General features: G+C 31.0%; 2 pseudogenes; both read right to left on the bottom strand.

The window, feature by feature from the left end:
• Nucleotides 1-175: 175 nt before the first annotated feature.
• LOC117126597 lies at nt 176-11,430 on the bottom strand (annotated as a pseudogene).
• A 2,042-nt stretch (nt 11,431-13,472) lies between these two features.
• On the bottom strand, nt 13,473-24,178 carry LOC117126598 (annotated as a pseudogene).
• Between the last annotated feature and the right edge of the window lie 515 nt (nt 24,179-24,693).

Genomic DNA, 24,693 nt, shown 5'->3' with positions numbered 1-24,693 from the left:
TTCACTATAATCATTATTACCAAATCTAAACCATGTTTACTGGATACCAATGCATAGTTGATTGGATCCGCATGAACACAAAATGCTCTACATTTTGAGACACAATATTTTAGTCAAAATGATTCTCATTTTTGCGTACTGTGCTTAGATTGTCCAAAATAATACATTTGTTGCGTTTTTTTTTCGTTTCTCTTTATTTATTATTAAACTTATAACCACGATCAATTGCATTATATATAAGTAAATATAACTAAAAATAGTACAAAAAGCCAAACAAGTAACAAAAATTGATAATAATATCAGTTACTAACATTCACCAAAACATTTATACTAACTTACCACACTATAAATTCTTTCAATTCAGAATTAAAAATCCAACAATACTAAGAACTCGGTCATCATTAGTTAGTTATATAATTCAAATTTGGTGTTCACAATAATCATACTCACACCAAATTTAACATAAAAAGAAATTTACACAAAGTAACATTTTTTATAAAAATCAACCATCAAATCCCGCCTGTAAGGCGGGTCTACCCTAGTATTTGATATAGGGTTCGATTGGTAATGGCTGTAGATTTAAAAAATTTGCTGTAGAAAGAAATCTGTAGAATTTTTGCTGTCTTTAGATTTTGTTGCTTTAGAATTTTAAAGAAAGCTCCAAAAAATTACGCTTGATTTTTGGCTATGTAGAGAACTTGTACAGCTGTAGGTTATGTTAAGAGCTGTGATTTTGAAATTTTTATTAAAGTTTGATTGCTGTGAATTTAGTGCTGTATAAATAAATGGGGTTGTGAATAGAACGAAATAAAAGCCTATAGGCCTATCAAAGAATAAATGATTAAATAAAATCTTATTTTTTTCTAAAATTAAATGGATTCAATTGTTTGACTTCCAAATATATACAAAATCTTACTATATGAAAACATATGTTAGACTTCAAAATATATATAAATCTTCATAGAATGAAGACATAATTTTCTTTATCTAATTGAACTTTTATATAACATACCACCAACAGACAGTTAATTATTAATTAATTAGTAAAGACATAGCCAACATGCAGTAAATTATAAATAAAAACTATGGTGAGTGATGGGAGGAATAGTCCATATATAAATTCTTAAATGGTTTCTATTAAGAAGTGGTTAAATGGTCAAGCTATTGAAAATATATAATTTTTTATTATGAAAAGTTTCAATAGTTAAGTTTATGAAACAACACAACTTATAAAATATAATGCTTTTAAATAAGAATATAAAATCATTTTATTGATTTATATAAACTGTTTGTTGTTTATTATTTTATGTATTTTAAAAATATAAAAAATTTATCTATATTAAATAATATCGACCAATCAATTTATAACATATTTTTAGGAAATCATATATGATCGACACATAACAAAAACTCTCTTAAGTCACTTCTCAATTAATATATACTAGGATAGTAGAATGAGATTTTAATATAAATTTTATAAATTAATTTATAAGCTCTCATAGATGACATACAAACTCTTATAATAATTAAAAATATACAATAAGCCAAGATAAATAATTTGATAAATGTTCTTATTGATGATTTATAAAGCATGTAATATGAACTTTAGAAGACGTTAATAGTTATTATGATAATTTACACAAAACATAATGATTTTGAATAAGAATATAAAATGGCAAGTGATATTACATACTGTTTATATAAATTAATATGAACATTATATTAATTTATATAAACAGTTTGTTGTTTATTATTTTATGTATTTTATAAATAATTAGTTACCATAAATCATTATTTGTAATATTATATAAATTATTTGGCAAGTGATATTAATTGGTTATAGACTTACCTTGTTTAGATCTAAATAAAAAAAAAAAATCATCGACCAATCAAATTATAACAATTTTGTAAGAGTTTACCTATGATCGACACGTACGCAAAAGTCACTAAAGTGTTTTCTCAATTAATATATAGTAAGATTTGCTTGCTATCTTAATTAAAGTTAACTATAAAAGAAATTTATATTAGGAAGGGTGGTCCATATTAGATTGTTTTTACCTCTTGGGGCGGAATAAGAAATTGATCCTAATTTGGAAGTATTTTCTATTTGGCTTAACTAGTTCAAATAGTTTAATTTGTTACTTATACTCCCTACTTGGCTTGCTTAAACCAAATACTAATTTTTTATAACTTTTTATCAAATCAATATATGAAAAATTAGGGATTCCCACCATGTGTCATATACTAAGTAAAACTAAACTCCCGAACAAAATTAAATATAAATGAAAATTATCAGCTCGTTTTGTCTACACATTTTCTTTTATTTTAGTTATATTTTCATAAGTTAAGTTCTTATTTTTCCTTTTTTTTTGTTATCTATTAGAAATATTTTATTTTTTCTTGTCTTAGTATTAGTTTTTCTAAATATAAAACTTATACTTTAATTTTTTTTTTGGTAAAACACTTTACTTAAGTTTTACTTTAGCAATTATTTTTATTAGATTTTATGTTTATTTATTAAATAACAACTAAAATGAATAAATGTTTATCTGCGAGTGCGAGGGATACAAGGGGATATATGTTGTGCAAGATGCGGAACCGATGAGGAATCGATAAACCAGGTGTTTTTTGAATGTCCTCCAGTACTACATGTTTGGGCTCTCTCAAAGATACCATCAAATCCAGATATTTTTCCAAGAAGCTTTCTCTTCACAAACATGGAACCTCATTTCTGGAGAGTTTTCTCACAGATTGATCATCAGTTTGCATGGATTTTATGGTACATTTGAAAATAAAAAAATAATAAAGTTTTTTATTAATGTGGATATTAATCCTAGGAAAATGCTTAAATTGGCAGAAACAAAATCAACACTCTGGGCTGATGCACAAATATTGAATAAACAGAAGATCTACGTTGCACGGAAGCTTCATCGGACGTCCGCTTCCCGCTTCGGAACCGGAATCGGAATCGGAACCTTGTGGAAGCTTACGGAATCTCGCTTCCAAAACACTTCTAAAATATTCTCTTTAAAAACACATTGGAAGCTTACGGTTCCGTTTTGGAATCACGCTTCCATTTAAAAAAAAACAATGTCTTATATCAATAAAAATATAAAATTATAGTTTTTAATTTATATATAATCCAAATTTTAATAGTATTGAATAGAGAGAATAAAAATATATAAATATTAAAACTAATACTATAAATTATCTTTATGCATTGAGGTTTTTATTAAAGATAAATCATATATTCAAATATATTATGTCAATTAATTATAAGGAATTAAAAAAATATAATATAATATTATTTAATTTAATTTATGTGTATTTTCACAGTTTAAATATGAAGTCATTTGAAAATTATTATAAGAATAGATGCTTTATTTTAAATTTAAATCATATAATTTTTAGTTTTAGATTTTAAAAAATAATCTTACATATGTATATATATTCATATATATATATATATATATGTGGATACGCTTCCAACACGTATCCGCTTCCTAATTTTTTAAAAAATCTCGCTTCTGCGCTTCCATACGCTTCCGCTTCCACGTACCCGCTTCCGTTTCCATGTAACATAGCAGAAGATAGTACCACACGTTGAGGTTACGACTCTACCGTCAATTCTAGGAAGATGGTGTTTCACATATGGTTCCTGGAAAGAGAATGATATTTTTTCCGGACAAGGTTGGCTCAGCACTCTAGAAAGATTTGATGGGCTGATGGGGGAGAAGAATGTACATGCTAGTCTCTCTCTTCTTCATGCGGAGATGGAAGCGTTACTCTGGGCAATGGACTGTATGAGAAACTTACGTCAATTGGTGAAGATAGTTTTGGAACCAGAAGAATGACCAGCTTTTACACGTTATTTGGAAGATATTAAGATCCTGAAAGAAAGTTTCCTCCGATCAAAGATCATCTATGTACCAAGGATGCAAAATTCAAAGGCTGATAGCCTAGCACACAATATCAGGAAGCAACCGTCTTTCGTAGTTCAGATGGATCAAGATCTCCCGTTTTGGTTCACATAGTCAGTATGAAACTATATAATTTGATGCCAAAAAAAAAACTATTTCTCAAATTTTTGACTCAATTATTTAAAATAAAAAACTAAAACCTTATAAGAATAATATAATTTTAAAATTCTTTACTCATATTTTCTGGTGAGATCACCCATTTGTGAGCTTATACCAGAAGGGAAACTTGGTCGGAAACCTCAATATTTACATAATTTAAAATTATACAATCGATGAAAATGTTGTTTAAAATAGGTCCAAAATTGTTACCAAAAATTGGCTACTAATTGTCTAAAACATAAGCTTTCTGAAGGAATATAATCAGGCCTACGTAACTTTCTCAATTTAATCTTAAACAAATCTTTTTGATACCTTTGGAACAACTACTTCTAGTAATTTACAAACAACCAAAACTTCTAAGCCAATGTTCCTCACAAACTTGAATTTGTCTTATCCTTTTCAATTATATCTATAGTTATAAATTGAGATTTGTCATATGCACAATCCTCCATAGAATAATCAAAACCTCATTGAAGAGAAATCCACTTTTTGAAACATTGAGTTTGACTTTTGACTTTCGCTCTTCTTCCTCTCCAATCATACATGAATTGCAAGATCCTGAACCACGACCCATGTTATTACCTTATGTCTAGCCCTAGTTTATTTAGTCTTCAACTCAACAACATGAGTCATGGTTCAAGATTCTGCAGTTCATGTATGATCAGGGAGGAGGTAGAGGGAAGGTCCAAAATCAAACTTAATGTTTCAAAGACTGGGTTTGTCTTCATCGCGGTTGATTATTCTAAGGAAGATTATGTATATGTCAAACCTCAATTTATCATGATAGATGAACTCAAAATCCAAGTGTGTGAGGAACAATGGCTTAAAAGCTTTTGCTGTATGTAAGGTACTAGAAGTAGTTGTCCCAAAATGATCCAATAAATAATTTGTCCGAGATTAAAGTGAGAAGGTTTTATAGACCAGAGGATATTTCTTCAAAGAAGGTTTATGCTTCGGACATTCATAGCCAACTCTTGGTAGCAATTTCACGCAAAAATACTATTTTGTAAAGTAAATAGGGTCATTTGAACCTGTTTTGAACAACATTTTCATCGATTGAGATTTTGTTTTCGTAATTATTAATTATGTAAATACTGAGGTTTCCACAAAACTTTTCCTTCTAGTATAAGCCCACGAATGGGTAATTCACCCAAAAAAAATCTGATATAAGAGTTTAAACTATATTATGCTTATGTAATAAAATTTTACATTTTTATTGTAAATAGTTGGGTAAAAACGAAAGACAGTTTTCATAACATCAAATATTTAATATTATAAATTTATAGTGTACATAAAAATTATTATTTTTAGTTTTTATAATAAAGAAACATAAACTAATAAAAATAATTGTTAAAGTAAACTTAAGTAAAGTGTGTTACCAAAAAAATCTTAAGTAAAGTATAAGTTTTATTTAAAAAAATTAAGAAAAGAAAAGAAAATTCTATTAGATAGCAAAAAAGGAAAAAAATAAAAATTTATCTGATAAAAATATAGAACTAAAATTTTAAAAATTTGTAGAACAAAATTAAGAGCTCAAATGTAAGTTGAATGAGACACTACTGAACCTAAACCAAAAGAGATGATAATTTTCATTTATATATACTTTTGTTCATGAGATTAATTTGACTTACCATATGGCACATGTCGTAGATCCCTCATTTTTTCATATTTTTCCCGGGTTGTCATCATCCTTTTCCCAGTTTGAGTTAAGGGCTTCCAACATGCCGGCAGACTGCAAAATCATTGCACTACGGAATTGAGACCGAAGAAAAGAAATTCCGTAAATTGACTGAAAGCTTTTTTTAGCAGATTCGATAAAGTTACACAAAACGAATTACGAATAAAATACTAAAATAAACTCCCTAAAGTAAGTATAAGTTTTATTTTAAAAAAAAAATATTAAGAAAAGAAAAAAATATACCTGATAAAAATATAACTAAAATATTAAAAATTTGTAGAACAAATTTAAGAGCTCAAACTTAAGTTGAATAAGACACTACTGAACCAAAACAGATGATAATTTTCATTTATATATACTTTTGTTCGGGAGATTAATTTGACTTACCATATGGCACATGCCGTAGATCCCTCGTTTTTACATATATTTCCACCTCCTGGTTGTCATCATCCTTTTCCCAGTTTGTGTTAAGGGCTTCCAACAGTCTGGCAGACTGAAAAATCATTGCACAACGGAATTGAGACCAAAGAAAAGAAATTCCGTAAATTGACTGAAAGCTCTTTTTAGCAGATTCGATAAAGTTACGCAAAACAAATTACGAATAAAATACTAAAATAAACTCCCTTAAAGGAAGTCCCTTTGCCTCTTGTGGTAGTGTGCGCAGCAGCCGATGGTTCCCAGGACGATCAGTGCCAATGCAACAATAAAATATAGCAAACACCATTACTCTTATAAAAGAGTTGAACTAAAAAAATTGATTTCCAAGACTTCAAACTCTTAAACAAAAGATAAAATAAATGTTTCAGGGTGAAGCTTCTCGCATATATATAAAATCTGAGAATGTAAGAATAAAGATAACACTTTCACGTCAATGCATGCGTTACTACGTTCCGTTTAGTACCATTCGTCACTGCGGAAGAATGCTATCGGTTAGCTTGGTGAAGACGAACTATTTGGGACGTCTCACTTCTTTAATGCTCCTTTGTAACTAACTATCTTTCATTTCTACAAAATTGCCAGTTGTGTTAATTCTTAATTAGAGGTTAAATATTTCAGGGAATGGAAGATTACTCAAGCTCCGACACGTTTTTTTATATAATTTTGAACATTCTCCTCAGCAAGCTATAGATACATAGACCAGTTGGATGAATATCAGGCGGAATCAAAGTTGTATAAAAAGAATCAAGACACCATATCCATATCTATGTCCGTGTACACAGAAAGAACAACAAGCCAAGTGAAGAAGAGTAATAAGGCAGAAATAATAAACACAGCCCTAAGTAGATTAGATCAGTGGTTTCTCTGCACGACTGGCCAACTAAGCATCTTTGGCTTACTCAGCCTTTACCTAACCAACTCAAAAATCAGACGCGGGCTAATCAAACAACGGTTGATGGCTTTTTCAAAATCTATATTCTGTATTTCAGAACATATTTTAATAGTTAAGATAAACTAAGAATCCAAAAATTTGATAATTCTGTATTTCAGAACAGATTTTAATAGTTTAAATAAACTAAGCCTCCAAACTGATACTTTGTACACAAGTATTAATGGTACATATATTTTTTCGTAGCTACTAATTTAACTTCTGTCTACCTCCCTTTTTTGCTTGGGTCTAGACTTCTTAAAGATTCTGAGGAAGTTTATTCGTGTTTTTATAATTTTATTATATAATAATGTATACTCAACTTGTAAAATATTTTTGTTGGGTGATTTATTACTCCACAAAAAAAAATACATTATAATTTGGAATAGTTTTAGGAAGTAATCATTGGTTACCTGAAAAGCAAACAATGGTTGATCATCTTTAGGCAAAGATTGAAGCTGACTTGTAACCACTTTAGCACAGGATGGATTTGGATAAACCAAATCTCCAAGTTCCTCCAAACTATACTCACTCTCCGCCATTACAAACCCAGCTCCGGCACCATTACAGTCAACATCCAGGCTTCCAGAGCTACGGTTCACACCAATTCTCCCGGCCAAAAACTCATAAACGTCCATTGCTCTCACCAACGCATTTCTCAGCATCTCCGCCACAATCTCCGGAGAATAATCTTTGTTTTCTCGGAAGAAATGAACCGTTTGGACATCGAAGTTGTAAACTTGGTCGACATTGAACAAGAAACATAGATTTTCTCTCATGGGTAAAGGTTTCTTCAGATGGGAAAATGAGTGATGATTCTTTGATCATCACTTTGAGATCATGAAGAAGCAATGATAATTGATCTCTCACTCTATCTCTCTCTACTTTAATTTTGTTTGAGAGGAGTTTGTGTTGGGTTTGAAGCTTAATCTCTATTATATAGACTAACACATGGTGAAAGATGGTTATTAGCATATAAATTATGGTATGAAATTATCCATGGTTAGTAGTATGGATCCCATAATAAATGTCTGTTTTTAAAGCATAAGATTTGACACTGTAGTTAGAGAAATCGGCTAATTTCTACATTAACAGAGTTCAACGGTCCCGATCAGTACATGCACATATGTACATGCACATACGAGTTGTGGAAATACATACATGAGTACTCAGTTAATTCAAATTTAATATACTAACTAACAAATCCAGATTGTTGAAAAAAAATCCATGTTTCACATAAGTTAACCAATTGTCCGTGAGTTAAGAGTGAATCAAATGTAACGGAATCTGAGTTGTATGTCATATACAGCACATGTTAGGTGGTTTTTTACGTTTTGAATAATTAATAAATTAATAGATACACGATGCATACATGCACATATAAGTTGTACAAATACATACATGAAAACTCCGTTAGTTCAAATTTAATACACAAACTAACAAAATCCAGAATGATGACAAAGAAAAAAATCCATAATTTAGCAATTATCCGTGACTCAAAAACAACGTCTGAGTTGTCTGTTATGTACAGTACAAGTTAGGTGCTTTTAAGTTTTAACTAAATAATTATTTTTTGTTTGAGAAAACTTTTAATGAAAATTAAAATTTTATATATTATTTATATATTTTTGAAGCTATAAAATTTAGTTATTTATTTTCAAAGTGCACAATAAATTATTTTAATTAAAATAATTGAAATTTAGATGAGAACAAATTATAAAAATTGTAATATTAAATTTGCTATAACTGCATTTTTTAGTTTTTAATCTTAAATTTATGAAAAGTGGTGAAATTTTATTTTTTGATTTATAATATATTTAGCGTTTGTGTTTATGAAAAACATTTGGAATATATTACAAACCTTTATAAATATATTCCACATATCACAACTCGGATATTACAATTCACCCACTCTCAAAGAACGCAACGTCCTCGTTGCAACACAACGACATGTTTCAAGACACCTCTCAGGTCAGAATCGAGATGGCTAACCAGCTCTAATACTACTTGTAACAACTCGACCGCCAACGGCTAATGGGCTACCCGCGCCCGTTCTCTCAGGCGGTGGGCCTTATCCCGTCTGACAGGCGGTGCATTAATTTTTCCAAGGCCCGAAAGTTAAGTCTTCTGACCCTGCAAACACCACATAATTTATTTCCGTGTTTTGGCCTCACTCGTAGGTATCACAAATAACTTTTCGATAGGTCATCCATCATTTCACTACTCCAGCCCAAGTACACTTAATTCTGGAGTTTTAAACATATGTCTAACGAAAAAAGTAAGTCAACTTTGCCGACATAGATAGCCAAAACAATTATCTTAAGACTTTTCCATATATCACAACTCGGGAAGTTACAATATATTTTAAGACTTTTCCATATATCACAACTCGGAAAATTACACTTACAATATATTTTTGAAACTCGCACAGAAGCTGAACTACATCTTTCATGGTGGTTCTTCAAACATGAAGAAAATGTATGATACATAATTATACAATGTAAAACTGAGTGACTCGCACATTATAATCTTTCCTATATATGATACATGTACAAAACGGTTAATAGTTTATAAGGTGAATGTTCTTCATATAAAATTGTGTAATAATACATGTACGTAAACATGAATAAGGTGTGCCAATGTGCAATACATAAGACTCACGTTCTTTGTAAAAAAAATAAAAGAGCATAGGATTCACGTTAAAACACTAAGATATATTATAGGGCAATCTTTCAATAGTTTCTTTTAGTTTTTGTCGCAAAAATAGTCATCAAAGAAAAAATTAACCAAAATTGTTCTTTTTTATTTTGAAAGTTTTATTTTTAAAAAAAAATTTGAACTCCATCATCAAAACCCCATCATTTAACTCTAAACTCTAATTCTAGATTAGTTAATCCTAGGGTATAAATGTATATTTACACTTTAATAAAACTTTTTTTGGTCATTTTCCTTATTAAAATCTATTTTTGTGAAAATAAACTAAAAAGACTATCCTAGGAAATTTCTCTACAATTCTCTCAAATAGTTTTTTTTTTTTAATTTTTGTCACATATCCTCAAGAACGAAAAATGACCAAAATGACCTATTTTATTTTAAAATTTTAATTTTTATTTTTTAAAATTTGAAACTACATCATCAAAATCTCACCTCTTAACTATAAACCCTAGGTCTAGATTAGCTAACCTTAGGGTATAAATGTATATTTACACTTTAATAAAAAAAAATTTGGTCATTTTTCTTCTTAAGAGCTATTTTTATGAAAATAAACTAAAAAGAGTTATCTTAGAAGATTTTTTATATTATACTTTAGATAATAAAATTATAGTACAATATTTGGCTTCCATATATTTCTTGGCATATCTTGTTTTAAATTGAATTCTTAAAATCTAATATTATAAAGAAGACTATTCTCTCACGAGAAGGAGCCACATCACTAATTCGATTCACCACGTTGCGACACCTGTCCCCTTTCTTCTAAACTCACCGTTTCATTTATTTCGTTCGTATTGGGTTTTGGGGTTTCTTTGACTTTGTCGTTGGGCTTCTTTCTGCACACGATCAGCCCGTCGAACTCTACATTCAATATCAAAACTGAAACGTTGCGTTTTGGATTAGGGTTTTCGTTGTCTCTCTCTCTCGCGTCTCCATTGTTCCTGCATGGATCGATCTTTCATCTTCTTCATCCGCTACGAGATGAGGCAGTAACTGATCCCCTCATAAAGCCCTCCTTAATCACTCACACACGATCTCCATTCGATGCGACCCTGGAGAGTGCAAGGCGGTGGAAGTCTACTATAAAAAGATATGAATTCATGCTTTCAAAATCATCCTTCGTTCTAAACTAATCATTATACAAAAGGTTTGAGTCATGGCTAACGATTTGGTTATCCTCTCCGATCTACAGACTGGCCACTCTTCCTCCTCCGTTCAAGTTCGCCTGCTCCGATTTTGGGAGGCCAGGAACGTCCGGCGTGGTGGAGAGCTTATGTGAGTCGATATGTTCCTTCTTGATCCTCAAGTAATCTATTTTACTGATATTTTTGTTTATAGTTTTAATTAGATCTCCGGTTATATTCTATATACATCGCCACCGTCTTGATTCCAGATTATCATTATTCATTGTGTTTTGAAGTTCCTGTCGTAGATTTATGGTCGAGCCATCCCCCAGCTTTTAATGTGTGATATCTTCTATTCACAATGTTCGTATTTTTAAGGCTGTGAAAATTCTCCCTTTCTGACTATTAGTTTATTTAGATTTATGGCTGAGCCATTTCCCAGCTTTTGATGTTTGATAACTTCTTTCACAATGTGATAATACCGGTGTATGAAGGTCCTAATGAGTTGAGCAGCCGGCAAATAAAACTCAAAGAGAGAAGAGAGAGGTTCAAGTTGTGCTCCGTGGACAAGGACTAGGAGGTTTCTGATCCGAATCCTCACAACTCCATTGTAAGGTCTCTCAACCACAATTGTACAGGTTCTGCTGAGTACACAAGTCTAAGATATCTTGAGAGCTCATCAGCGGTAAGCTCTGAGAACAGGAGAAGACATTTCTTATGACTCTACAACAGATTTGATGTTTAACTTATGCTCTAAATTGTTCCAGGAATCAAGTTCGGATCTAGAAAGACGAGACAGAAACATTCAAGACCTGAAACAAGAGCAGGAGCAACCAAGTCCTGTCTATTTTCTAGAGAGGATACGTCTAGAAGAAGAAACAGTAGAAGAGAAGATTAGGGCCCTGTTCGGTACAGTGACGCTGCGATCACTTCCGGCGATCAAAAATTAGTCATCGAAGCTGCGATCAACTTTTATAAGGATTTCGGGTGGCTATTCTGACAGCTGTGTAAAGTAGCGTCACTTAAAATGGTGAAGCAACTGCTTCTGGGCGTCAAAAGTACCGCTGTCCGTGGTAGTCTCCACATACTTGGACAAGAAGTTACTTATATTTTTGATTGCAAGTCGCTGACGCAGCGTCTCTGAAAAGAACAGGGCCTAGATTGCTAGGTTTTGATGATTCAGGCATGAATCTTCTAGAAAAGGACTCAGTTCACAAGTTTGTGAAGAAAGTTCTTGAAGTTTTAAGACTGAACTGGACTAATCTCATGGCAAGATGCATCAAAGAAACATCACTACTCGACGAATTCTCACACGAAGCTTCTTCTGGTTCTTGATCACACGGACGAGATTCTCTAAGAGATTTGCCGTCAAGACATCATCAAGTTTTGGCCTTTTTTTAGAGTTATCATCAATCTACCATCTTCTTCCTTTAGAGAAGACCTGATTGACGAGAAGCTGAGACGTTTCGACTGGGGTTTACTCTGCTGTGAAACTCCAAAAACGTTGGATCAGATCATTGAGACTGATGTGGTAAAGCCATCATGTCTTTGGTCGGGTTTTGGTGGTGAAGCTGAAGGTGTTTATCTGTACCAGAAGAGTAACTGAAATAAAGGTGGAGAAGGGATGGTGCAATGTTTCCTGCTCAAACTGGGCCAAGCAACTTTAGTGCACAGTATCTTCTTTCACATGTCTTCCTTGCAACATACCAGTGCAGTTGGTTTCCTCCGGTATGTGCTAATTTCCGGCAACTTATTCAGTAACATTAAATTTCTGACCTAGCGCAAACTCACCTTTAGGATTTGATGTATGTTCTCTGTCCGCTAGGTACGGTGTGGAGATGTCCGTTGCAGATGAAACTGGTAAAGCTTTGTTTGTCTGTTTCGATCAGGTAATGACCAAACATCACAACATGAGGGCCTTTGAAGCTGACCATCTTTTGGTATGTACTTTATCAACTGTAATTCATATTTTTTTACTGGCTACTTATTCATACAGTTTCCATTGAACCACTCTTTGCTCAGGCTGGTGATGGTGTCAACCCAGAGGAAACACAGGCCCCACCATTTGTGTGAGACATGTTTGGTAAGACCTACACATTCCAGGTGAGGGTGAGTTCACTTAAATTCACAGCAAATCATCAGACCTTTACTGTCTCGCGCATCCTCAGTGAGCGTGACCGTGTGCTGCAGCCTGCATTTGTTGATAATCTAAGGTTTATGGAATGTAAGGTTTAAAGAATGTAAGGTTTTTCCAGATACGTGGCTGTTCGGTATAAAGATATATATGACTTTTTTTATCAAATAGGGAGGCGACGTTTACAATGGAGATGACAACCCCGATGCCATCACAGTGCCTTCTAAGGTTGAAACTGGTGGACCTAGCCAGGCGCAAGTAGCATCGGAGAAGGTGAAGAAAGCACGCAAGGCATAGGTGAAGAGGATTGGAGTACAAGACGCAGTTTTTCCTGTGTGTTTTTTAATGCTGAAGTCGTTTATGTTGTTTTTTTTTTCCTTTTCTGGTGTTTGCTTTATTAACAAGTTTGACTTTTACACTTTCCTACTTCTATAGTTTTGGTTTTCTTGATACCAAATATAAAATATATCTCATTTAGGAAATATTTGGTATTATATGGTTTTTTTTAATTCAAGTTAGTATTCTCTATATTCTGTCATGATTGTAAATATGATCATGTTTAACGTAGGCAATCATCCGCATATTTTGAGTCCAATTTGACAACGACAACATATACTAAACATGCGATGGGTCCATTCATATTCGATATTTCCCTTCATTTGCATTTTATTCAACAAATACTAAATATAAATATAATGCTCACACAGTACCTGCGGCTCCATAATAGTTAAGAAGCTAAACACATGACCCGTATACATTATATTTATAGTATACATATATTTTTAGCTTAGCATTGAACTGGTTTACTTGGTACGCTATCTCTGATCCTGTATGTTCTCAAGTACTGACTTTATCACTCTCTTCGCCGGAAAAGGAGCCAATGTGTTCTTCAACAATTATAGGCTTCGACGACGGTATCGTTCACCAGTGTTTGAAGTGTCATATTTTGAAAGACTGGACTCCTTCTTCTCTTATTGTCTTACATTTGCTACTTTTATGAAAACCTTTTTCTTAACGCTTAAACATTGTTTTAAATTTAAGGTTTCATATAAAGAGCCTGTGACACATATTATATATATATATATATATACTATGTTTTAAAGATCAAGATATCCACAAATATATAATAGAATTATATGCATACTACAAAGACACCAGAAAGAAAGAGCCAGCATAAATTAAAAAAAACCCCATGTTTAATTAAATAAACTATTATGTGTACTTGAAATATTCTTTCATGAATATTATAGCAAGAAAGGTAGAAAAAAATTATAACTAACATTCAGTAAGAGAATATTAACTTTATCGTACATATTTATGTATAAATCAAATTACTCTTTAATATAAAAAAATATAGTTTAATTAGTCAAACTTCTCAATTATTGTACTGTAAAACTTTCAATGGTTGATTAGAAAGAGTAATTTAACTATAACTAACAAATCCCTATAAGGAAAGTTATATATATAGTTAGATATATGCAATGAGCATAAAATTTTTAAGTCCCCTAATGAAATATAAAACAAAAAGTAGAAAAACATAGAAAAAAAATTAGTAGACCAATTAAGATAATAGTAATAAAAAACTTTAAAAGTAAATTATTAAACCATAATATTATTAAATAAGTAAATATTAAATCAGATATTTGTCGACAGAAATGTCAAAGTATGTTTTGTTTATTTTCCTAAAATTAGACTGTAGGCAAAAAAAAAACAAATATCAATAAAATTGTATTATGTATATTATTAAACCCCTTAAATATACTACTATAATATATAATAAAACCAGCATCTTTGGTTCGCTTGGTTTGTTCAGTTAATAAACCATACTATATCCATAAACCGTGATTTTTTAAATATAATATCAATTCACTATAATCATTATTACCAAATCTAAACCATGTTTACTGGATACCAATGCATAGTTGATTGGATCCGCATGAACACAAAATGCTCTACATTTTGAGACACAATATTTTAGTCAAAAATGATTCTCATTTTTGCGTACTGTGCTTAGATTGTCCAAAATAATACATTTGTTACGTTTTTTTTCGTTTCTCTTTATTTATTATTAAACTTATAACCACGATCAATTGCATTATATATAAGTAAATATAACTAAAAATAGCACAAAAAGCCAAACAAGTAACAAAAATTGATAATAATATCTGTTACTAACATTCACCAAAACATTTATACTAACTTACCACACTATAAATTTTTTCAATTCAGAATTAAAAATCCAACAATACTAAGAACTCAGTCATCATTAGTTAGTTATATAATTCAAATTTGGTGTTCACAATAATCATACTCACACCAAATTTAACATAAGAAGAAATTTACACAAAGTAACATTTTTTATAAAAATCAACCCATCAAATCCCGCCTGTAAGGCGGGTCTACCCTAGTATTTGATATAGGGTTCGATTGGTAATGGCTGTAGATTTAAAAAATTTGATGTAGAAAGAAATATGTAGAATTTTTGCTGTGGCTTTAGATTTTGTTGCTTTAGAATTTTAAAGAAAGCTCCAAAACATTACGCTGGATTTTTGGCTATGTAGAACACTTGTACAGCTGTAGGTTATGTTAAGAGCTGTGATTTTGAATTTTTTATAAAAGTTTGATTGCTGTGAATTTAGTGCTGTATAAATAAATGGGGTTGTGAATAGACCGAAATAAAAGCCTATAGGCCTATCAAAGAATAAATGATTAAATAAAATCTTATTTTTTTTCTAAAATTAAAGGGATTCAATTGTTAGACTTCCAAATATATACAAAATCTTACTATATGAAAACATATGTTAGACTTCAAAATATATATAAATCTTCATAGAATGAAGACATAATTTTCATTATCTAATTGAACTTTTATATAACATACCACCAACAGACAGTTAATTATTAATTAATTAGTAAAGACATAGCCAACATGCAGTAAATTATAAAAAACAAACTATGGTGAGTGATGGGAGGAATAGTCCATATATAAATTCTTAAATGGTTTCTATTAAGAAGTGGTTAAATGGTCAAGCTATTGAAAATATATAACTTTTTATTATGAAAAGTTTCAATAGTTAAGTTTATGAAACAACACAACTTATAAAATATAATGCTTTTAAATAAGAATATAAAATCATTTTATTGATTTATATAAACTGATTGTTGCTTATTATTTTATGTATTTTAAAAATATAAAAAATTTATCTATATTAAATAATATCGACCAATCAATTTATAACATTTTTTTAGGATTTCATATATGATCGACACATAACAAAAACTCTCTTAACTCACTTCTCAATTAATATATACTAGGATAGTAGAATGAGATTTTAATATAAATTTTATAAAGTAATTTATAAGCTCTCATAGATGACATACAAACTCTTATAATAATTTAAAATATACAATAAGCCTAGATAAATAATTTGATAAATGTTCTTATTGATGATTTATAAAGCATGTAATATGAACTTTAGAAGATGTTAATAGTTATTATGATAATTTACACAAAACATAATGCTTTTAAATAAGAATATAAAATGGCAAGTGATATTACATACTGTTTATATAAATTAATATGAACATTATATTAATTTATATAAACAGTTTGTTGTTTATTATTTTATGTATTTTATAAACAATTAGTTACCATAAATCATTATTTGTAATATTATGTAAATTATTTGGCAAGTGATATTAATTGGTTATAGACTTACCTTTTTTAGATCTAAATAAAATAAATAAAAATTAAAAATCATCGACCAATCAAATTATAACAATTTTGTAAGAGTTTACCTATGATCGACACGTAAGCAAAAGTCACTAAAGTGTTTTCTCAATTAATATATAGTAAGATTTGCTTGCTATCTAAATTAAAGTTAACTATAAAAGAAATTTATATTAGGAAGGGTGGTCCATATTAGATTGTTTTTACCTCTTGGGGCGGAATAAGAAATTGATCCTAATTTGGAAGTATTTTCTATTTGGCTTAACTAGTTCAAATAGTTTAATTTGTTACTTATACTCCCTACTTGGCTTGCTTAAACCAAATACTCGTTCAATCAAGTAATTAATTTTCTATAACTTTTTATCAAATCAATATATGAAAAATTAAGGATTCCCACCATGTGTCATATACTAAGTAAAACTAATCTCCCGAACAAAATTAAATATAAATGAAAATTATCAGCTCGTTTTGTCTACACATTTTCTTTTATTTTAGTTATATTTTCATAAATTAAGTTCTTATTTTTCCTTTTTTTTTGTTATCTATTAGGAATATTTTATTTTTTCTTTTCTTAATATTAGTTTTTCTAAATTTAAAACTTATACTTTAATTGTTTTTTTTGGTAAAACACTTTACTTAAGTTTTACTTTAGCAATTATTTTTATCAAATTTTATGTTTATTTATTAAATAACAACTAAAATGAATAAATGTTTATCTGCGAGTGCGAGGGATACAAGGGGATATATGTTGTGCAAGATGTGGAACCGATGAGGAATCGATAAACCATGTGTTTTTTGAATGTCCTCCAGTACTACATGTTTGGGCTCTCTCAAAGATACCATCAAATCCAGATATTTTTCCAAGAAGCTTTCTCTTCACAAACATGGATCATCTCTTCTCGAGAGTTTTCTCGCAGATTGATCATCAGTTTGCATGGATATTACGGTACATTTGAAAATGAAAAAAATAATAAAGTTTTTTTTAATCTGGATATTAATCCTAGGAAAATGCTTAAATTGGCAGAAACAAAATCAACACTCTGGGCTGATGCACAAATATTGGATAAACAGAAGATAGTACCACACGTTGAGGGTACGACTCTACCGTCAATTCTAGGAAGATGGTGTTTCACATATGGTTCCTGGAAAGAGAATGATATTTTCTCCGGACAAGGTTGGCTCAGCACTCTAGAAAGATTTGATGGGCTGATGGGGGAGAAGAATGTACCTGCTAGTCTCTCTCTTCTTCATGCGGAGATGGAAGCGCTACTCTGGGCAATGGAATGTATGAGAAACTTACGTCAATTGGTGAAGATGGTTTTGGAACCAGAAGAATGACCAGCTTTTACACGTTATTTGGAAGATATTAAGATCCTGAAAGAAAGTTTCCTCCAATCAAAGATCATCTATGTACCAAGGATGCAAAATTCAAAGGCTGATAGCCTAGCACACAATATCAGGAAGCAACCGTCTTTCGTAGTTCAGATGGATCAAGATCTCCCGTTTTGGTTCACAGAGACAGTATGAAACTATATAATTTGATGCCAAAAAAAAATATTTCTCAAATTTTTGACTCAATTATTTAAAATAAAAAAAACTAAAACCTTATAAGAATAATATAATTTTAAAATTCTTTACTCATATTTTCTGGTGAGATCACCCATTTGTGAGCTTATACCAGAAGCGAAACTTGGTCGGAAACCTCAATATCTACATAAATTAAAATTATTAGAAAAAATACAATCGATGAAAATGTTGTTTAAAATAGGTCCAAAATTGTTACCAAAAATTGGCTACTAATTGTCTAAAACATAAGCTTTCTGAAGGAATATAATCAGGCCTACGTAACTTTCTCAATTTAATCTTAAACAAATCTTTTTGATACCTTTGGAACAACTACTTCTAGTAATTTACAAACAACCAAAACTTCTAAGCCAATGTTCCTCACAAACTTGAATTTGTCTTATCCTTTTCAATTATATCTATAGTTATAAATTGAGATTTGTCATATGCACAATCCTCCATAGAATAATCAAAACCTCATTGAAGAGAAATCCACTTTTTGAAACATTGAGTTTGACTTTTGACTTTCGCTCTTCTTCCTCTCCAATCATACATGAATTGCAAGATCCTGAACCACGACCCATGTTATTACCTTATGTCTAGCCCTAGTTTATTGAGTCTTCAACTCAAAAACATGAGTCATGGTTCAAGATTCTGCAGTTCATGTATGATCAGGGAGGAGGTAGAGGGAAGGTCAAAAATCAAACTTAATGTTTCAAAGACTGGGTTTGTCTTCATCGCGGTTGATTATTCTAAGGAAGATTATGTATATGTCAAACCTCAATTTATCATGATAGATGAACTCAAAATCCAAGTGTGTGAGGAACAATGGCTTAAAAGCTTTTGCTGTATGTAAGGTACTAGAAGTAGTTGTCCCAAAATGATCCAATAAATAATTTGTCCGAGATTAAAGTGAGAAGGTTTTATAGACCAGAGGATACTTCTTCAAAGAAGGTTTATGCTTCGGACATTCATAGCCAACTCTTGGTAGCAATTTCACGCAAAAATACTATTTTGTAAAGTAAATAGGGTCATTTGAACCTGTTTTGAACAACATTTTCATCGTTTGAGATTTTGATTTCGTAATTATTAATTATGTAAATACTGTGGTTTCCACAAAACTTTTCCTTCTAGTATAAGCCCACGAATGGGTAATTCACCCAAAAAAAATCTGATATAAGAGTTTAAACTATATTATGCTTATGTAATAAAATTTTACATTTTTATTGTAAATAGTTGGGTAAAAACGAAAGACAGTTTTCATAATATCAAATATTTAATATTATAAATTTATAGTGTACATAAAAATTGTTATTTTTAGTTTTTATAATAAAGAAACATAAACTAATAAAAATAATTGTTAAAGTAAACTTAAGTAAAGTGTGTTACCAAAAAAATCTTAAGTAAAGTATAAGTTTTATTTAAAAAAATTAAGAAAAGAAAAGAAAATTCTATTAGATAGCAAAAAAGGAAAAAAAATAAAAATTTATCTGATAAAAATATAGAACTAAAATTTTAAAAATTTGTAGAACAAAATTAAGAGCTCAAATGTAAGTTGAATGAGACACTACTGAACCTAAACCAAAAGAGATGATAATTTTCATTTATATATACTTTTATTCATGAGATTAATTTGACTTACCATATGGCACATGTCGTAGATCCCTCATTTTTTCATATTTTTCCCGGGTTGTCATCATCCTTTTCCCAGTTTGAGTTAAGGGCTTCCAACATGCCGGCAGACTGCAAAATCATTGCACTACGGAATTGAGACTGAAGAAAAGAAATTCCGTAAATTGACTGAAAGCTTTTTTTAGCAGATTTGATAAAGTTACACAAAACGAATTACGAATAAAATACTAAAATAAACTCCCTAAAGTAAATATAAGTTTTATTTAAAAAAAAATATTAAGAAAAGAAAAAAATATACCTGATAAAAATATAACTAAAATATTAAAATTTGTAGAACAAATTTAAGAGCTCAAACTTAAGTTGAATAAGACACTACTGAACCAAAACAGATGATAATTTTCATTTATATATACTTTTGTTCGGGAGATTAATTTGACTTACCATATGGCACATGCCGTAGATCTCTCGTTTTTACATATTTTTCCACCTCCTGGTTGTCATCATCCTTTTCCCAGTTTGTGTTAAGGGCTTCCAACAGTCTGGCAGACTGCAAAATCATTGCACAACGGAATTGAGACCAAAGAAAAGAAATTCCGTAAATTGACTAAAAGCTCATTTTAGCAGATTCGATAAAGTTACGCAAAACAAATTACGAATAAAATACTAAAATAAACTCCCTTAAAGGAAGTCCCTTTGCCTCTTGTGGTAGTGTGCGCAGCAGCCGATGGTTCCCAGGACGATCAGTACGATCAGTGCCAATGCAACAATAAAATATAGCAAACACCATTACTCTTATAAAAGAGTTGAACTAAAAAAATTGATTTCCAAGACTTCAAACTCTTAAACAAAAGATAAAATAAATGTTGCAGGGTGAAGCTTCTCGCATATATATAAAATCTGAGAATGTAAGAATAAAGATAACACTTTCACGTCAATGCATGCGTTACTACGTTCCGTTTAGTACCATTCGTCACTGCGGAAGAATGCTATCGGTTAGCTTGGTGAAGACGAACTATTTGGGACGTCTCACTTCTTTAATGCTCCTTTGTAACTAACTATCTTTCATTTCTACAAAATTGCCAGTTGTGTTAATTCTTAATTAGAGTTTAAATATTTCAGGGAATGGAAGATTACTCAAGCTCCGACACGTTTTTTTATATAGTTTTGAACATTCTCCTCAGCAAGCTATAGATACATAGACCAGTTGGATGAATATCAGGCGGAATCAAAGTTGTATAAAAAGAATCAAGACACCATATCCATATCTATGCCCGTGTACACAGAAAGAACAACAAGCCAAGTGAAGAAGAGTAATAAGGCAGAAATAATAAACACAGCCCTAAGTAGATTAGATCAGTGGTTTCTCTGCACGACTGGCCAACTAAGCATCTTTGGCTTACTCAGCCTTTACCTAACCAACTCAAAAATCAGACGCGGGCTAATCAAACAACGGTTTATGGCTTTTTCAAAATATATATTCTGTATTTCAGAACATATTTTAATAGTTAAGATAAACTAAGAATCCAAAAATTTGATAATTCTGTATTTCAGAACAGATTTTAATAGTTTAAATAAACTAAGCCTCCAAACTGATACTTTGTACACAAGTATTAATGGTACATATATTTTTTCGTAGCTACTAATTTAACTTCTGTCTACCTCCCTTTTTTGCTTGGGTCTAGACTTCTTAAAGATTCTGAGGAAGTTTATTCGTGTTTTTATTATATAATAATGTATACTCAACTTGTAAAATATTTTTCTTGGGTGATTTATTACTCCACAAAAAAAAATACATTATAATTTGGAATAGTTTTAGGAAGTAATCGTTGGTTACCTGAAAAGCAAACAATGGTTGATCATCTTTAGGCAAAGATTGAAGCTGACTTGTAACCAATTTAGCACAGGATGGATTTGGATAAACCAAATCTCCAAGTTCCTCCAAAGTATACTCACTCTCCGCCATTACAAACCCAGCTCCGGCACCATTACAGTCAACATCCAGGCTTCCAGAGCTACGGTTCACGCGAATTCTCCCGGCCAAAAACTCATAAACGTCCATTGCTCTCACCAACGCATTTCTCAGCATCTCCGCCACAATCTCCGGAGAATAATCTTTGTTTTCTCGGAAGAAATGAACCGTTTGGACATCGAAGTTGTAAACTTGGTCGACATTGAACAAGAAACATAGATTTTCTCTCATGGGTAAAGGTTTCTACAGATGGGAAAATGAGTGATGATTCTTTGATCATCACTTTGAGATCATGAAGAAGCAATGATAATTGATCACTCACTCTATCTCTCTCTACTTTAATTTTGTTTGAGAGGAGTTTGTGTTGGGTTTGAAGCTTAATCTCTATTATATAGACTAACACATGTTGAAAGATGGTTATTAGCATATAAATTATGGTATGAAATTATCCATGGTTAGTAGTATGGATCCCATAATAAATGTATGTTTTTAAAGCATAAGATTTGATACTGTAGTTAGAGAAATCGGCTAATTTCTACATTAACAGAGTTCAACGGTCCCGATCAGTACATGCACATATGTACATGCACATACGAGTTGTGCAAATACATACATGAATACTCAGTTAATTCAAATTTAATATACTAACTAACAAATCCAGATTGTTGAAAAAAATCCATGTTTCACATAAATTAACCAATTGTCCGTGAGTTAAGAGTGAATTAAATGTAACGGAATCTGAGTTGTATGTCATATACAGCACATGTTAGGTGGTTTTTTACGTTTTGAATAATTAATAAATTAATAGATACACGATGCGTACATGCACAGATAAGTTGTACAAATACATACATGAACACTCCGTTAGTTCAAATTTAATACACGAACTAACAAAATCCAGAATGATGACAAAGAAAAAAATCCATAATTTACCAATTATCTGTGACTCAAAAATAACGTCTGAGTTGTCTGTTATGTACAGTACAAGTTAGGTGCTTTTAAGTTTTAACTAAATAATTATTTTTTGTTTGAGAAAACTTTTAATGAAAATTAAAATTTTATATATTATTTATATATTTTTGAAGCTATAAAATTTAGTTATTTATTTTCAAAGTGCAAAATAAATTATTTTAATTAAAATAATTGAAATTTAGATGAGAAAAAATTATCAAAATTGTAATATTAATTTTGCTATAACTGCATTTTTTAGTTTTTAATCTTAAATTTATGAAAAGTGGTGAAATTTTATTTTTTGATGTATAATATATTTAGCGTTTGTGTTTATGAAAAACATTTGGAATATATTGCAAACCTTTATAAATATATTCCACATATCACAACTCGGATATTACAATTCACCCACTCTCAAAGAACGCAACGTCCTCGTTGCAACACAACGACATGTTTCAAGACACCTCTCAGGTCAGAATTGAGATGGCTAACCAGCTCTAATACTACTTGTAACAACTCGACCACCAACGGCTAATGGGCTATCCACGCCCGTTCTCTCGGGCGGTGGGCCTTATCCTGTCTGACAGGCGGTGCATTAATTTTTCCAAGGCTCGAAAGTTAAGTCTTCTGACCCTGCAAACACCACATGATTTTTCTCCGTGTTTTGGCCTCACTCGTAGGTATCACAAATAACTTTCCGATAGGTCATCCATCATTTCACTACTCCAGCCCAAGTACACTTAATTCTTGAGTTTTAAACATATGTCTAACGAAAAAAGTAAGTCAACTTTGCTGACATAGATAGCCAAAACAATTATCCTAAGACTTTTCCATATATCACAACTCGGGAAGTTACAATATATTTTAAGATTTTTCCATATATCACAACTCGGGAAATTACACTTACAATTTATTTTTGAAACTCGCACAGAAGCTGAACTACATCTTTCATGGTGGTTCTTCAAACATGAAGAAAATGTATGATACATAATTATACAATGTAAAACTGAGTGACTCGCACATTATAATTTTTCCTATACATGATACATGTACAAAACGGTTAATAGTTTATAAGGTGAATGTTCTTCCACTACAAGAAAACGTATCTTTACCGAGGAAGTTTAACGAGGAAAAATAATCCTCGTAAAAAAACGTTGATTTTGCGAGGAAAGTACGTTGAGAAAGAAAAGCATCGTTATTTCGTCGTAAGTTAACGACAAAAAATATTCGTCGTAAAGACGATGTAAATTGACGTGGCTTTTACGAGGAAATAGTTTTTCCTCGTAAAATCCACGTAAATTTCGCGAGTGCTTTACGACGAAATATTTTACGTGTACTTAACGAGGAAATTTTGAATCCACCAACTTGGTAGGTGGCTCACGTTTTTTTTTTGGCCATACAATTAATTTTCGTCGTAATTTCATAGTAAAATTACAACTACCAGATTCGAAATTTTCTATAAATATGGATGTTGGAACATCATTTTAAACACACCAACAACAAAAAACGTGAAAGAAAAAAAAATGGCTGGCTCTGGGACTATTTACGAGTTGCGGAATTGGATGTATATGCATAGAGATGCTAACGGGAGAGTGACGAAAGAATACCTTGCGGGGCTGGAGACATTTATGCACCAAGCAGATTCAACACCGCTCGCCCAAGAAAGTGGTAAGATGTTCTGTCCTTGTCGGAAATGCAACAATTCGAAATTGGCAAACCGTGAAAATGTTTGGAAGCATTTAATAAATAGAGGTT

This window comes from Brassica rapa, chromosome A07, assembly GCF_000309985.2.
Source record: "Brassica rapa cultivar Chiifu-401-42 chromosome A07, CAAS_Brap_v3.01, whole genome shotgun sequence".
NCBI classification, from domain to species: Eukaryota; Viridiplantae; Streptophyta; class Magnoliopsida; order Brassicales; family Brassicaceae; genus Brassica; species Brassica rapa.
This window is presented reverse-complemented; position numbering and strand designations above follow the sequence as displayed.